We start from the raw sequence: 17,382 nt of genomic DNA, 5'->3' as shown, positions 1-17,382 counted from the left end.
TTTGTGAGAAAATAAATGTTTTTTATGAATGAAGTTCTCGGGATCCTGTGTGCATACGTATCTTTATATAGATATTGCAGTGAACAAAACTAATCCTTCGCCTTTATTAAAGAAGAAAAATCTCTAAGGTATTGTTTAAGCGCAGGGTCTCTTTCTTTTTACCGGCGGCGTATAACACTCCCCGAAAAATACTTCTGCCTACGCCACTGGTAGTGGCTGTATTGTGAAAGAATAAAAATTTACTCCTCTGCTTCGGCGCACGTGTCTACCTTGAGTTTAGAATAACCTAAGGGCGCGTGTGATCAATGAATACGTAAAGTCGGGATTGAATTAATCGCAGGTGCAAGCAAGATGCCGGTAGAAACTACAGCGAGTGCATAAAGGTATACGCAACAATAGTCGCATATAAAATCAACGGTAAATTTCGCATTCAACCGAACGAGCCCCTGCATTCTTTACTGAGTATGGCATGCAATAGTCACCAGTAACTCAGGTTTTTTGAGTCATTTCTGCAAAAATATTTTGTCAAATTTTATAAGACCTTTCGGGAACGTTCTAAAATTAAGAGATTTCACATACCGACCCACGAAACACAAAACGTCTTACGAACGTCTCGGAACAGCTTCAAATGACTACAAACGTCTTGCGCTGTGTTCAAACGTCTCATAGATGTCGACAAGAAGAAGTTTCCTCTGCGACGTCTCTTAAACAGCTGCAGTCAGACGTTTGCTGTGAAACATCTGTGAAACATCTGTAGTCAGATGTTTTCTAGACTTGTTTCTAACGTGGAACTTGAGACCACGTCAAGGAGATGCGCCAGCAATCAGCAGAGAGTTGCCACCGTGGATTAAACATGCTGTAAATCACGGAACATAAATTAGATGGCTCTCCTGCTTGACGTTTCGAAGAGCAGGCGCGCCGGTGCAAAGACCGCTCATAGTATTCGAATACAGAAAGCGCGTTTTCTCCTACGGAGCCCGAATCACGTTCCACATCGAGTGCACCTAACCCGCCACTCGTAAGGCTGGATTTAGGTAACAAATAATGGCCCTGAAAGCCGACGGTAGTTACGCGAGTGAAAATATTTGCTTCATGTTGCGAACGCCTCTGTTACGCCTCGGCTAGCTGGCGGCAGCATGCGGATTGACAGGCGCAGCGCACGCTGCCTTCGCCGCCTTCGCCGTACTCGCTCGCGCGGTTTATCGCGCAGATCACCCGCGTGCTATCTTTTCGTGGCGGCGTATCTTGGAGGCAATCTTTCTTGAGTCACGCCGCAGCTTACTGCTTGGTATCGCTCCGCACGGTGGCGATGCAGGCTAGTTTGCCAAAGTGGTTTTAACCGTTTCAAGCAGAAAGAAATCTTTGTGCAAGCTGCAAGTGCTTAGTTTTACATGAAAGTATTAGATTCAATTTGTTTTTGGTTCTTTGATGATTTGTTTATTTTTACGTTTAGAAATTTAGTACTTCATTTGGCCATTTAGCATTGCAGAGGCTAGCGATAGCTACGCGCGCGAAGTGGATGCTGCGTACCTTGTACGTTTCGCTGCGCACTTTTTTCCGCGCTGGTTGGCACTTCACGCCGCTGCAGTTCGCAGTTTCCCCTTTTTTCTGCAGTATCGTTTACTGCCAGTGTTGCACTGAGATGTGAGCCTCGTTTTCCGCAAAAGTGAGTAACCTTCCATTTCTTTTCTGTGGTGATAGTGTCGGCCTTGCTTTAGCTAAGCCTCTAACGCGCCTGATTGAACGGTCGGCTAGTGTGTCACTCCTTTGGTTTACAAATTACAAAACAGTATCAGCCAGTGCTTTACATAATAAAGTGCTATTTGAGCTTTTGTTAAGTGGATACAGCTAGGCTGCTCTCGCATGCGAGTTTTTTTCTTTACCAAGGCGGTGAAGGTTAACGTGACAAAGCTTCAAACCAACCAGCTTTGTTTAAGCGTACGTTGATAAGGCGCGAATTTTTTCCTAGACATTGATTAAAGTCTGTGCTCTATTGCATTCTGGCAGGGTTTTATTCTTGCCAAGGACTCTCATCTCGCCACCTGTGTGCTCCAATTCTCCTTGCTGTGATTGCCGTCAGTGAATCTCGCGTTAAAAACGCTTTGGTTATCTTCACTATGGTATTTGTTTGGGCTAGTCGGTACATTGTTAAAACTGAAGGCACAGCGCACGAAGGACCTGTCCTGTCCTTCGTGCGCTGTGCCTTCAGTTTTTGGTTATCTTAACTGCGTCAAGCTTTTATTTCATTACGATTGAGAGCCCCGGCACAAAGGTAGTTTACTCAGTGGTGCTGCTCTGTATGTGTGCAGGCTGTTGACAGTGCACTGAAGTACTACGGCTCTTTGCAGGCATGGCAGCTTTTATTTTTTGGAAAACCATTGCGCCGTGCACAGCTGGCGTTGTCCCTGCTTCAGTGTGTGCACTTCGTTTTGGGTACAGGCTGTTAAACAGAGGTTTTCAGAGGACCTCCTTGCCTGCTCAACTTCTCAAGTTTTGGTAAGCACGCTCTGCAGCTGACACCTTTTCTTTCAGTACATGATTTCTTGTATAGGTCTAGGCTGTTTGCTCATGTTCATTCCACAAGCCCCATTATTTGTTTGTCCTTTAGAACCCCAACTGTTGGCCGGAGGAGCAAGGACCTGGTCTAGTTTCACGCAAATTAATCGCAGCACCTTGTACTTGGTTGTTCAGAAGACTTGGCCTGGAGATTGTTTCAGTTCTGAGGTGGGAATCTGGACAAATGCTTCTTGTGCAGTGGTGTAAGTAATCTCTTGCCCGCTGTTTGAGCTTCATCGTACAGATTAGAGAGGGCTTGTTTGGCAATGCAGTGTTAGGAACCTTATACACACGCACTTTTATTTGTCTTATCTTTCAGATGTGCCCCTGTGTGGCTGTCAAGGAAAGGTCCAAGATTTAACCCATGTCTGGTGTATACTGAAGTGATACAGGTATTACCAGGACAGCAGCATCTCTGCTATGTTTTCGTGCGACGGTGCAAGATGTCAACCATCAACCACTTTTGATTCAGCCACATCTTGCAGGTAAGAGAAAGCCTGTTTGCAAGATGCAGCTTAGGAGGTTCTGTGATTACAGTGTGCATCACAGTAAGGCAGTGCACTTGCTATTGACTGCTTGGCTTTCAGTGTACATGCATGCTGTTTGAATTTTGCGTCTGTTAAAGGCCTCCACAGTGTTTGACTTCTTGAGTTTATGGTGAGCCGTTGCACGCTGCTGAAATGCCGCTTGTAATGACATCATATGCATATGTTTTTGGTTAGCTTATTTTATTGCCTGTACTGTCACTCCTTGCCATTTTCTGGTCTTATTTGCTTCCGACTCCTCATTGGCCCTTCTACATGCGCCTGACTGACTGTGCTTTTTGGTTACTCTATTTTTTTCACTTCTGCAGGCTGCTGAACAGAACTGGATTTGACTTCCCCTTGTTACCGTCTAGTTGGCATACTCCTTGCAAGAAAAGCGATGTTTGGAACACCTAGCGAGCTCTTCACTGGCGTCCAATCACAGCAACTTGATCATCAACGCATCCGTTGTGAACAAGGCCTGGGGCCGAATGAATTTTTGATTTAACAATTGGTTGCTGTTCGACACTTTCCCGCCATCCAAGTGCTTACCATTGTAATGTCTGCCAAACCAGTGAAGCTATCTCCTCCATGGCTTCTAACATTAATTTCCTGGTCCCTTTCTTTTTTTGTGTGGGTGTATGCACTGGATTCAATAAAGAGTAACGCAGTGACTGAAAAGTGTGCTAGCACATGCATTTATGGCTCATTACTACAGACATACATCCCTTGTAATGTGGGCTCATTGTTCGGGTCATTGCAAATCAGCTTTGAGTTCATTTTTGAGTGGTGTATACCAGAAAAATGAACTATAACATTTTTAAAGCTTTAGAGGGTTTAAAGGCAGCACTTAAAATCATTCTTGAAATGCGTAAGATATTACAGGCACCCATTTCGGAAAAAAAAGGAACGTCTAAAAAAATTCTAGAAAAGTTCTACCTCAGAAGTTTTCTAGCCGTATACAAGCGTAGCGTTAGCAGAGCTAATAGAGGGCTAGTAAACGTCTAAGTCTAAAAAACTGCTTAGATGAAACTTCTTCTAGATGTCAAGCTTTTTTTTCCGAGACTTTTTTTAGACGTCTATTAGCGCTTTTTGTGTTTCGTGGGGATTGCCTGAAAGCACTTTCTTTTTCTTTTTTCTTTCTCTTTTTAATGCTGTGTGTCTTGGATTTCACAGTGTATTTCATGAAGCTTCCGAACAAACTATCCCACCTTAATGCAGTGTAAAGTACTCCCTTTAAACAGCTTCCTGAAATGTTTTAGTATATGGCTACCCTGGAAGCCTTTCATGTACAGCTTGCGTTCACGAGACATATTTGAATGGTACTCTGCAACACTTTCTATTTGAGAGCATAATGATTTTTGAGTGGACAGCTGTCAAATGTGCTCATGAGGTTGTAAAAAAAATGCTTCTTTGCTAGAATGAGTTTAGAGGTTCATACATGAGATCCCTGAGCAAGGTTATTGATATTGGGTTGTTTGCATGCTATGCTCGCATAAAAGTGTGCCGCATACTGACCGCACTTTAATCGCGCTCTCTGGAGGATAGCACAAACCTCTCAGTTTTATGCTGAATGAGTGTGCACTTGTCTGCTTTCGGCTGAGTCGTGAACAATGCTGCCATGCATGGTCACACCCCACCTTAGTGTTCAACCTGCCTTTTAATGCAGCTCTTCCTGCTGAACGTTGCCATCTGCTTCCATTGCATATGTTTGGAAAGCTGGCTGTGTCAACATTGCCTTGTGCTGCAGCAGTGAGGGTAGAAAAAATTCTGCAGTACTTTGTTATTGGCCATAAATACTATACTTATCTTCATAGCATGTTTTCGTGCGGCTGGTGATGCAAGGAATGCTTTCTCGTATACAGCAGTGAGGATGGGCAAGTGTACTAAAACGTTTGAGTTCTTGACCCTGAACGCAAAACGTAATATCATAACGTGTTGTATTGGTGGCCGTGCCAGCAATGACTTTTGATTCACAACTTCAAGAGCCACTCACGAAGGTGACAGAAACGGAGAGGGCCAAAGTGCATACAGTAGACAGCAGGGGAGGGTTTATCTGAAATTTTACACAGGATAACCATTCTGAACATCTTTTTCTGAATGAAAAAAGTCCAAGAAATAAATGTTTAAAATTTGACCGCCCCTCTCCATAAATCCATCGTAGCATGGCAACATAGCATGTTTCACATATCCACAGATCTAGTATTGTGCATGATATATATTATCGTAGCTTTTCGGACTTCTAGAAGTTTAGGAGTACCCAGTGGCTGCAGTATAAGTTTCACGGTGTTGTGCATCATTTCAATGCTGTGTTTCATGTTTAATGTGCAGAGTTGCAGCTGTGCGCACCGCTTTTCGCTACTTGATGAAATACTAGCTTCTAATGTCACTGCATAGTAGCACACTTTACTCGTGATGACAACACATAAAATGAAAGTTGATCTATTGTACGTAATGATCAAATGCATCAAATTATTTTTCTTCGACATAACCACAGACATCAGTGAAATTCAGCGCACATGTGGGTCCTCATTTCACTAAGTACTTTTTACCACAAAAAACACAATCACAGGACATGGGCACAATAAACACGTGAGAAAAGGCCTCCTAATTCAGTTAGAGCTTCGCCTTTTTCGCACTTCTTGACTATGACATCAGGTAGAAAAGCAATTGCAAACCTGCAACAGGAAACCGGTCTAAGCATAGCGCGCGACCAGAAACACAGACTTGGCCACGATATGAATGAATACACTTGAGCCCGGCACGTCCCAGAAGCTAGAGCTCGCTAGACGCTTCCCTAGTAGCACAGTATGTTACTGCAATGTTGCAACAACATTGCCAATGTTGTACTATGTTGTGCTAACATTCTTCAACATTAGATAATGTTGCTGCAATGTTACCAAGCAACATGCTGATAACGTTGCCCTAAAGTGGTCTTTTTACATTGCAGCAATATTGTCAAATGATGAATAAATGTTGAATCACATACGATGACATTGATATAACATTCATGCTATAGGTTAATTGTCTGCCCTCTCGGGCTATTTCTGAAGCCCAAATAGAAAAGCCGGTACCATATCACTTCTACTCACCATGACAGTATTAATTTATTTATTTATTAATTTTTACTTCGAGGGCAAGTTTGCAAGTTTGCATATGCAAATGGTGAGCAGTCCAAGTGTACTTGCACTCTGTGACACTAATGTAGAAAGATATATTTCTATCTGAAATATTTTTAATGAGCTGGAAGTACGTTGTTTTTCAATTAAACATGCAGACAAAATTAAAACTGCCGAAGAAATTTAGTTCTGGTTTCACTGACGCCCCGCAGTCTAATGGCCATGGAGATCACTGTCACAAATCCAAATCATCCAAATCCAAACCGCGGCCGCGCCGAGAGCCAATCCTGCGATGCGCGCTCATCGGAGAACCTGCGTTCATGCCTGCGTTGCGTGTCAGCGGCAGTCGTGGCAAGATATTCACGTTTTTTGTTCTTCTAGTACAGTTTTTCTTGCGGTCGCCGTGCCCGCGCTGCTGTGTTTCGTTGTGGTTTCACTGGAATTCAGCTGAAACAACAAAGGCTTGCCCAGAGGATGACCTCAATGGTGAGTGATTTCTAGACTTCCATTGTTGTGCTGTGAGTTGTGTTGGTTCTTCGTGATAGTTTGATAAAGTGTTACATTCGTTGCATCATGAAGAGAATGAAGTGTTCGCTAAGCGAAGTGTCCATTCAGCAACGACGCCGAAGAACAGCAGAGGTTGTTCACGACGAACTAGAAAACTGTTTTTCTGTTGTTAGGCTTGATAATGGTCATGGCAGCAGATTGTACGCAACATGAGCAGAACAGTATCAAGATGCCTTTTGATCGCATAATATTATTTTATCCTCTTTATCAGCGCCAGGCGAGGACGCAGTTGAAAGCCGCAGTTCACTTGTCGGATTTTAGCACCGCTAGCAGCATCTCTGACATAGAAAGGGCAACATAGGAGTTGTCGCGGATTTCTGACAATAAGGAGTTGGTGGTTTATGAAGATAGGATGACACTTGAGTCTGGTGCCGCTACTCAATGTCTAGAGCACGACTTGCGCGAGTGGGCAATTAATAGCCTGCTTCTCACCTGCATTCCCTGCTTAAAGTGCTGAAGCCATACCATCCAGAGTTACCCACGGATGCTAGAAAATTACTAAAGACGCAGAGGCATACTGATCCAGCAGTGATGACCGATGGTCATTACCACTACTTTGGAATGTTTCGTTCTCTGGAAGAACATGTGCATGTTCCTTAACGTCTGCACTTTGTGCGAGGGCATTACACCAGTTCTCATGCATTCTACTGGAAGATAGTATAAATCCAGCGGCATTTTAAGCAAGGAACCAGAATTTGTTCTTTCACTCGAAACTGACGCTGCTGCATTGTACTAGTCTTTGCCTTCTCATTCCCAATCAGATGTATACCCTTATAACCAACATTTATGGGACTGTGCAGCGATTTGCGCCAAGGGTAAGAAAAGTGAAATATTCATTGGTGTTCAATCATCCTTCATCATCGTCAGCCAGACTATACCCACTGCAGGGCGACAGCCTCTCCCATATTCCCCAAATTAGCCCTTTCCTGTGCTAGCTGCATCCACTTGACCCCTGCACCCATCATCAGTTTGTGATCTAGCTTATGTAGCCCCGGAAGAATCGGCCGTTAGCAACTATGCCTTTCAAATTGTGCACAGCAGTGAGACTGAAAAAGACTATAAGCTGGGCCTGCCCTCTTCGCTCGGTTTACTTTGTCGGCCACCTGCCATGGCACAATTGAGGGAAGACAAAGGGAGTGATGTGCAACCACCTCCAGCCGGCTACGCCTTCATCTACAAACGCCCTTGTGGTTTTAAGCAATTGAATGGTCGTCCCCATGGATGACATCAGTATGTCCGCTTGTAAGGCAGGATTCAAGCGAGACAGCAGCACTGGAAATCGCTGTGAGGTGCGGGAATGGGAATTTTTGTTTGTAAATTATTTGCTTGCTTTGGAGGAATTTTAGGTGGCATGAATAGTCGATGTCTTTTATGTAATGAATGCATTTTTTAGCCACTTTCAGAACAATTTGTTGCTCAGGCTGTTAAAATATGCTCGCGGTGCCAGGGAAGGGCATTTTTTTTTCTCACTATTTTGGTTTGAGCCAAGTGACTGGACATAAGTTCTTTAAACAGAGCTGTCCAATGTCTGTGTTCCTTGAGGAGTGTAGAAGATTTGTTATTAGACGTGTATGCTTATATTAGGAAATTTTTTGTTCTTTTTTTTTTGCAGGGATGCAGCTTCGCTTGTGACATCATGAATTAGAAGAGACCATCATCGTGAGCAGCTGGAGGCTACCAGAAGACAAGCATATTTTAGACGTGCTAAATTGTTCAGGCAAATGTTGACAGTACTTTAAATTTGTAGTTTTCCAGTGCAACGGTGCATGACCAAAGAAGGGAAGAAGGATACTTGAAGAAAACAGTGCAGCAACAGGCACAAGAGAGAAGATGAGACAGGTGCTGACTAGCAACTGAAGGCTTATTGAAAAGGAACGCATAAAACATACTCTCTTCACAACCAAGAGTGCGCATGAACTGCGCGAATAACACTGATAACCTGTCAACTTCAGTCATGGTGGTCAGGATACAATAGTTCACAATCATGAACAAGGACGGACAGTCGTTCATGACTGTGAACTGTTGAATCTTGACCACCATGACTGAAGTTGATAGCTTATCGGTGTTGTTTGCGCAGCTCATGTGCGCTCTTGGTTGTAAAGTGAATATATTTTAAGTGTTCATTTTCAATAAACCTTCAGTTGCTGGTCAGCACCTGTCCCATCTTCTCTCTTGTGCTTGTTGCTGCGCTGTTTTCTTCAAGTACCGTGTTCTGCAACTTTATCGGCACAGGTTTGAAAAATTCTCCCGCCACAACCGTTGGCTCGTTTGTGGTGAAACCGCGCACAAAGCTTCCTTATTGTTGTCCGTTTTAAGGCATAGTAAGTATAAAAGTGGTACTTACTAGGTTTGGTCACGCGAGATGCGAAACAAGAAGCACCCGTGTTGAGATCGAGCCGCCGTCATCGAATTTCTCCCGAAAGATACTTGTGGCGTCATCTGGCATCGCTGAAGGAAAGCGCCGCGAAAGCAGACGGCAGAAATACGACGAGACAATGGAGAACATATCTTTTATTGGTAAATCACCGTCAAGTCATTTAATTTGTTTACGATAGTTTTCAAAATGCGTTGGCCGAAAAATATTTCACGCGCTTAAGCAGACGACATGGCCCGAACGACGAATTCAAAGCAAGCCGCCGCGCTCGTTGCAGCGCTCGCCTCGGCGCTTTCCTTCAGCGATGCCAGATGGCGCCACAAGTATCTTTCGGCAGAAATTCGATGACGGCGGCTCGATCTCAACACGGGTGCTTCTTGTTTCGCATCTCGCGTGACCAAACCTAGTAAGTACCACTTTTATACTTACTATGCCTTAAAACGGACAACAATAAGGAAGCTTTGTGCGCGGTTTCACCACAAACGAGCCAACGGTTGTGGCGGGAGAATTTTTCAAACCTGTGCCGATAAAGTTGCAGAACACGGTATGTACCAACTTGCCGTTTTACAGAAGTTGGGAAGAAGGATAAAACACAGCGCTCACTGCCAACTGGTTATTTAACGGCACAGACACTGCTTAAATGCCCTCAGACCAGCCTTTATCATAAAAACTATGAAAGAAACATCATATCTGCATTATATGATACAATTGAAGTATTGCTCGCACATTGTGAACCAGCTTTTTTAATATGATGCGTCTCTGTCGCTTCACATGTGGTTTGTGGTCTGCTTCTGCTAAGGATCTTCACACTTGAAAATCTCTGTACAATCACTGCAGTGCTTGACAAGTTTGGAACCTGTCTTCATTCTTTAGATCTCTTGCATGCAGATTGCATTTATGGGCCTCTAGCATTTTGCCTCCATCGAAATGCAACCACCACGGCCAGGATAGAACCCGTGTCTTAACAGGCCAGCAGCCGAGCACCATAACCACTGAACCACCGCGGCGGCTCATGTATCTGTGTGTGTGTTCCGTAGGGCTGGAAAACTATGCACTTAAATCAGTGATGTCAAACAGCCCAAAAACTAACTCTGCTGTTCATAATACCTCTGCTCCTTGTTTCTGAATGGCCAACTAGGTTGAACTGCTACTTTGTTTATTTGTTGCAATTTTGTGCACAAAATGAATGTGTTATATTCGGGAAGTACAAAGTCCAGGTGTTGCATGTTTTCAAGGTGTGCTATTGTTGTGTAAATAGTTTACTCAAGTGTTTTGTATTTATAATATGCCAGTTGAGAGGTGTGTGCACGTTTTCATGCTATGGTAATGTGCCTAGTAACTGTTTAAAACATTAGCTCTGGTTCTTGTTCCCGAGTAGCTCACATGTGTACTGTTTTTTTTAGATTTGTTGCAAAATTCTTTATGAAGTAAATAAATAAATCATATCCGTGAAAATGTAAGCCCTCGTGTTGCATTTTTCAAGCTGTATTGTTGAGTGTATTATAAGTCTGCTTCCTTTTTCGAAATTATATTTCTGTCTATTTAAATAAATCAGTCTAATTGTCAGAATAACCATGTCATGGAATCTTGTTGCATCTAAACGATAGCAGCACTGGTAGAGATCTAATGAATGTAACATTTAAGGATTTATTTAGAGCAAGCGGTCTGGAAAGTATGGAAATACAATGTGTTGTGCAGCGCAGTCTTGTATTTGTATTCTATAGCAAGCACCGCATTACTGTGTAGCAAGGAGTAATGCTCAATTGCTCATTCTTGTAACCTTAAGCTGCTGTAACCATTCTGGTATGATGATGCCATTGTACACAGTTTAGTCTTTCAAGAGATCACTTTATGGAGCAGCAGCCATTATTGGTCGCTGAAATATTTCAGTAATTTAGAATGCTGTCTAAATGTTTCTGAAACATTATGACAGCATTGCAGCAATATTGTAGTAACATTGTCGTGGGAATGTTGCATGTGTGCGAATAAAAAGTTGTATCAACATTAAGAAAATGTTGTGGCAATGTTGCATGAATATTGTCTCCAAAAGTTGCTTTAACATTGACTGAAAGTTGATGTAACATTGGAGCAATATTGTCTCAACGTTGTCTTATGTATGTTGCGTTAACGTGGCAAAAAGAGGACGCTAGCCACGTTAAGGCAATGTTAGAAGGTAACGTTGTGGCCACACTGAGGCAACAAAGCGTGCTACTAGGGTTCAAACGTTACACGCTTGAAACAGGCGGGTAATAAAGTTTCTGCAGTATACTAAGAGCAAAGTGAGCGCAGCATATGCTTCCTTTAAAATATCGCCCTCCGCCCATGTCATGGCCCCCGCCGCTCACACAAGCGCAATCGCGAAAAACGAAAATGACAGTTACACTAACACCAGTGACGATCACTGGAGCGTTGCAAGAACACGCCTAATAGCAACGAGGATTCACTGCCGATGGAAACGGGAGCGCGAATGGTACACGCACACTGCACGCACAGGACGTGAAACGTCCGCACAATACGCCGACGACCTCTCTAGCGCACGCCGTATTGAATCACTGGTGAACGAACAGCGCGAATGCAGCGGCGGTCTCCCGACGGCTCCGAGCAGTGACGCAGTAGACGAAATGCCCGTGCGATCGTGGTCGCCGAGCACGTTGAAATCAATGCACGCAACAACGAGAGTTTTGCAGCGAATTCCACCTGAGATATGAGTGAACGGCGCCATCGTCAGCCTGTGAGCACGATCAAAAACAAACTCGAGCAGTTGAGAAAAGTACGCCTACGCCGCACCGCAAATGCTACGCCGCGGCCGTCTGCTACCGCCCACGAAACACAAAAAGCGCTAATAGACGTCTAAAAAAAGTCTCGAAAAAAAAGCTTGACATCTAGAAGAAGTTTCATCTAAGCAGTGTTTTAGACTTAGACGTTTACTAGCCCTCTATTAGATCTGCTAACGCTACGCTTGTATACGGCTAGAAAACTTCTGAGGTAGATCTTTTCTAGAATTTTTTTAGACGTTCCTTTTTTTTCCGAAATAGGTGCCTGTAATATCTTACGCATTTCAAGACTGATTTTTAGTGCTGCCTTTAAACCCTCTAAATCTTTAAAAATGTTACAGTTCATTTTTCTGGTATACACTCAAAAATGAACTCAAAGCTGATTTGCAATGACCCGAACAATAAGCCCACGTTACAAGGGATGTATGGCTGTAGTAATGAGCCATAAATGCATGTGCTAGCACACTTTTCAGTCACTGCGTTACTCTTTATTGAATCCAGTGCATACAACCACACAATAAAAGAAAGACCAGGAAATTAATGTTAGAAGCCATGGAGGAGGTAGCTTCACTGGTTTGGCTGACATTACAACGGTAAGCACTTGGATGGCGGGAAAGTGTCGAGCAGCAACCAATTGTTAAATCAAAAATTCATTCGGCCCCAGGCCTTGTTCAGAACGGATGCGTTGACGATCAAGTTGCTGTGATGTGGATGGCAATGAAGAGCTCGCTAGGTGTTCCAAACATCGCTTTTCTTGCAAGGAGGATACCAACTAGACGGTAACAAGGGGAAGTCAAATCCAGCTCTGTTCAGCAGCCTGAAGAGGTGAAAAATTAATATTAGAGTAACCAAAAGCACAGTCAGGTGCATGTAGAATGGCCAATGAGGAGTCGGAAGCAAGTAACACCAGGAAATGGCAAGGAGTGACAGCACAGGCAATAAAATAAGCTAACCAAAAACATATATGCATATGATGTCATTGCAAGCGGCATTTCAGCAGAGTGCTACGGCTCACCATAAACTCAAGAAGTCAATCACTGTGGAGGCCTTTAACAGAAGCAAAATTCAAACAGCGTGCATGGACACTGAAAGCCAAGCAGTCAATAGCAAGTGTACTGCCTTACTGTGATGCACACTGTACCCATAGAACCTCCTAAGCTGCATCTTGCAAACAGGCTTTCTCTTACCTGCAAGATGTGGCTGAATCAAAAGTGGTTGATGTTTGACATCTTGTACCGTCGCATGAAAACATAGCAGAGATGCTGCTGTCCTGGTAATGCCTGCTTCACTTCAGTATACGCCAGAGATGTGTTAAATCTTGGACCTTAACTTGACAGCCACACAGGGCACATCTGAAAGATAAGACAAATAAAAGTGCATGTGTATAAGGTTCCTAACACTGCATTGCCAAAGAAGCCCTTTCTAATCTGTACGATGAAGCTCAAACAGTGGGCAAGAGATTACTTACACCACTGCACAAGAAGCATTAGTCCAGGTTCCCACCTCAGAACTGAAACAATCTCCAGGCCAAGTCGTCTGAACAACCAAGTACAAGGTGCTGCTATTAATTTGCGTGAAACTAGACCAGGTCCTTGCTCCTCCGGCCAACAGTCGGAGCTCTAAAGAACAAACAAATAATGGGGCTTGTGGAATGAACATTAGCAAAGAGCCTAGACCTATACAAGAAATCATGAAGTGAAAGAAAGGGTGTCAGCTTCAAAGTGTGCTTACCAAAACTTGAGAAGTTGAGCAGGCAAGGAGGTCCCCTGAAAACCACTGTTGAACAGCCTGTACCCAAAACGAAATGTACACAGTGAAGTAGGGACAGCGCCAGCTGTGCACGGTGCAATGGTTTTCCAAAAAATAAAAGCTGCCATGCCTGCAAAGAGCCGTAGTACTTCACTGCACTGTCAAACAGCCTGCACACATACAGAGCAGCACCACCGAGTAAACTACCTTTGTGCCGGGGCTCTCAATCGCAATGAAATAAAAGCTTGACGCAGTTAAGATAACCAACGCCTTTTTAACGCGAGTTTCACTGACGGCAATCACAGCAAGGAGAATTGGAGCACACAGGTGGCCAGATGAGAGTCCTTGGCAAGAATAAAACCGTGTAGGAAAAAATTCGCGCCTTACCAACGTACGCTTAAACAAAGCTGGTTGGTTTGAAGCTTTGTCACGTTCACCTTGTCATCGCCTTGGTAAAGAAAGCAACTCGCATGCGAGAGCAGCCTAGCTGTATCCACTTAACAAAAGCTCAAATACATGCAAATGCCCTGTTTTAATATATTCAACGCTGCACTTTGGTATGTAAAACACTGGCTGATACTGTTTTGTGTTTTGTAAACCAAAGGTTAAATCAGGCGCGTTAGTGGCTTAGCCGGCAAAGCCGACGCTTTCACCACAGAAGAGAAATGGAAGGTTACTTAATTTTGCGGAAAACCAGGCTCACATCTCAGTGCAACACTGGTAGTAAACGATACCGCAGAAAAAGGGGAAAATGCAAACTGCAGACTGCAGCGGCGTGCCAACCAGCGCGGAAAAAAGTGCGCAGCGAAACGTACTACAACGTGCGCAGCATCCGCTTCGCGCGCGTAGCTATCGCTAGCCTCTGCAACGCCAAATGACCAAATGAAGTACTAAATTTCTAAACGTAAAAATAAACATATCATCAAAGAACCAAAAAACAAATTGAATCTAATACTTTCATGTAAAACTAAGCACTTGAAGCTTCCATTTTTTTCTGCTTTAAACGGTTAAAACCACTTTGGCAAACTATCCTGCATCGCCACCGTGCGGAGCGACACAAGCAGCAAGCTGCGGCGTGACCCAAGAAAGATTGCCTCCAAGATACGCCGCCACGAGAAGATAGCGCGCGGGTGATCTGCGCGATAAACCGCGCGAGCGAGCTCGGCGAAGGCGGCGAAGGCAGCGTGCGCTGCGCCTGTCAATCCGCATGCTGCCGCCAGCTAGCCGAGGCGTAACAGAGGCGTTCGCAACATGAAGCAAATTTTTTCACTCGCGTAACTACCGTCGGCTTTCAGGGCCATTATATGTTACCTAAATCCAGTCTTACGAGTGGCGGGTTAGCTGCACTCGATGTGGAACGTGATTCGGGCTCCGTAGGAGAAAACGCGCTTTCTGTGTTCGAATACAAAGAGCGGTCTTTGCACCGGCGCGCCTGCTCTTCGAAACGTCAAGCAGGAGAGCCATCTAATTTATGTGCCGTGATTTTACAGCATGTTTAATCCACGGTGGCAACTCTCTGCTGATTGCTGGCGCATCCCCTTGACGTGGTCTCAAGTTCCACGTGTTAGAATCAAGTCTAGAAAACATCTGACTACAGATGTTTCACAGAAGTTTCACAGCAAACGTCTGACTTTAGATGTTTAAGAGACGTCGCAGAGAGAACTTCTTCTTGTCGACATCTATGAGACGTTTGAACACAGCGCAAGACGTTTGTAGTCATTTGAAGCTGTTCCGAGACGTTCGTAAGACGTTTTGTGTTTCGTGGGCGCCCGGTTTGCAAGAAGCAACTACGACGCCGTTGCTAAGCTGCCCGGACTAGATGGCCTCCCGATCGCGAAAAAACCACGTGATTTCCTCCACACTTTTTTCCCATGGTGTTGTGTGGAAAGGGCCTCTCCTCTCTTTTTCCTTCCTCCATGCTTATAGCTCAGCTCACCATCCTCCCCGGGCTACCGTACACCCGCCGTGTGGCCTTCGACACGCAGCTCAGCATCGCCGAGAGCGGCTTCATGTTTCTGTGCTGTTTGGTGAGGTGCGAAAGTTCGCTGATCAAAACAATCAACGCTTCTTTGCGTGTCGAAGCGCGGTTCCGGAGTGCCACCTTTTCGCGAGATTCATTTCAATGCATCGATCGCTCCGCGTAACGACACCAAGTTTGACGAACAAAATATCAAATGAGCGGTTATTTGCTGCATTTAAAAGCAATCGTAGATGCGTGCGTAACGTCACGACGCCAGGCATGTAGACTTTAACACGCAAGGCCGAACACACCGTGCCGAAAGCCCGTCCACCGCCACCGAGAAACACTCGGGCCCCTAGCAACAACGACGCTAACGACGCCGTACGCCGTTGCTAGTGGCCCGAGTTTTCTTAGCAACAACGACAACGTTGTTGTCGTTGTTGCTAAGCAATTAGAATATTGCTTGCCCGGCCTAAGCTTAAGGAAACAGCATTTTCTGTTCGCGAAGATTTTTCAGCTAAGGTTCGATTAGCTAGAAAGAAACTTTTCTCTTACGGTCAGCAAAGCAAAGCATCGTTCAAGATTCGTTTCGACAAGCTACTCATCGGCAAAAAGCATTTCGTCTATCAAGCAGATACGGATTCCGTAGTTGAGCTGAAACCATAGCGGGAACACGCCGCCGCAAATCAACCGGTCATGCAGAGGCATTTTCTTCTCCTACAGGCTATCTAGAATATCACTTGGCTGCCGGACCATCGCATCTGAACAGCTCGACATTGACTGCTCGTTCCCTTTCGCGGTGAACGACACCGACCGTTTCACTTGGCTGCCGGCCGAGACCGAAAACAGCAGTGATGACTACAAGCTTCACCTTCACCCGCGATTTCTGGCGATGGACGGGACCGTCATCTGGCAACCCATTGCCAGTACCACCACCGGAACTAGTTGCACGACTACATAAGCCACTGCCCATGCCACTGCCCTGTTGGAGCCACTTGGGGCACGCCGCCGCAAATCAACCGGTCATGCAGAGGCATTTTCTTCTCCTACAGGTTAGTTACTTACCTGGTGCCAAATGTCTCCGCTCTAGTGATCGTTTCTTGCTGGCGGTGTCGTGCCCCAAAGACACCAGTGATTTTTGTCGAAGGATTTTATGTATTGCTGGTTTTTATTGCCTTAATGCTCATCTTACTTGTCTTTTGCTCGCTTTGTCCGGGGATGCCGAGCTAAACCCAGGTCCTGCCGAGAACGACATTCCTCCGTCTTTAGAATCAATCTCCCAAGCAGTACTGCGCATCGAATTGAGCCAGAACACCATTCTGTCAGAGCTTGCCGTGATCAGATCCGCACAAACCAGCATTGAGGACTCCATACGTCGACTTTCATCAAGCGTTGAAATCCTTGAAAAAAATCGTAGCAGTCAACCCTGAGAGTTGCGCTGCTCCTAAAACCACCTCTGACTTCACTAAGCTTTCATCCGACTTCAAACTTTTGAAGGATAAGTACGACGACGCCGAGAATCGCTTACGCTGCTCGAACCTGTTATTCTTCGGCATCACAGACGAACTCGGTGAAACTTGGGAACAGTCCGAAGCTCATGTTGTTTCCTTTTGCTCCGAAAAGCTCGAAATTTCAATTGATAACAATCAGATTGAACGTGCGCACCGTTTGGGTCGCTTCGAGACAGGCAAAAACCGTCCAATCATTATCAAGCTGGCACACTTCAAAGACAAATCGAGAATATTGCTTGCCGGGCCTA

The 17,382-nt window shown here is 44.7% G+C and overlaps 2 long non-coding RNA genes across 3 annotated transcripts; one reads left to right on the top strand and one right to left on the bottom strand.

Moving 5' to 3' along the window:
• The first annotated feature begins 762 nt into the window (after positions 1–762).
• Positions 763–3,764, top strand: LOC149326045 (uncharacterized). Of its 2 annotated transcripts, none has more exons than XR_016286337.1 (5): positions 763–1,666; positions 2,349–2,496; positions 2,609–2,759; positions 2,876–3,041; positions 3,410–3,764. It is a non-coding gene; the product is annotated as an uncharacterized LOC149326045 (long non-coding RNA). The 2 variants fall into 2 exon arrangements; XR_016286338.1 differs by having other exon boundaries at positions 765–1,666; positions 2,440–2,496.
• An 8,416-nt stretch (positions 3,765–12,180) lies between these two features.
• LOC149326044 (uncharacterized) lies at positions 12,181–13,525 on the bottom strand. Its single transcript, XR_016286487.1, has 3 exons — positions 13,383–13,525; positions 13,102–13,266; positions 12,181–12,731 (listed from the first exon to the last, which is right to left on the bottom strand). It is a non-coding gene; the product is annotated as an uncharacterized LOC149326044 (long non-coding RNA).
• Positions 13,526–17,382: the final 3,857 nt, after the last annotated feature.

This window comes from Amblyomma mixtum, chromosome 10 (assembly GCF_055824585.1).
Source record: "Amblyomma mixtum isolate Tamu chromosome 10, ASM5582458v1, whole genome shotgun sequence".
Classification (NCBI taxonomy): Eukaryota; Metazoa; Arthropoda; class Arachnida; order Ixodida; family Ixodidae; genus Amblyomma; species Amblyomma mixtum.
Note: the sequence above shows the minus strand (reverse complement) of the source record. Positions and strands in the feature narration are given on the sequence as shown.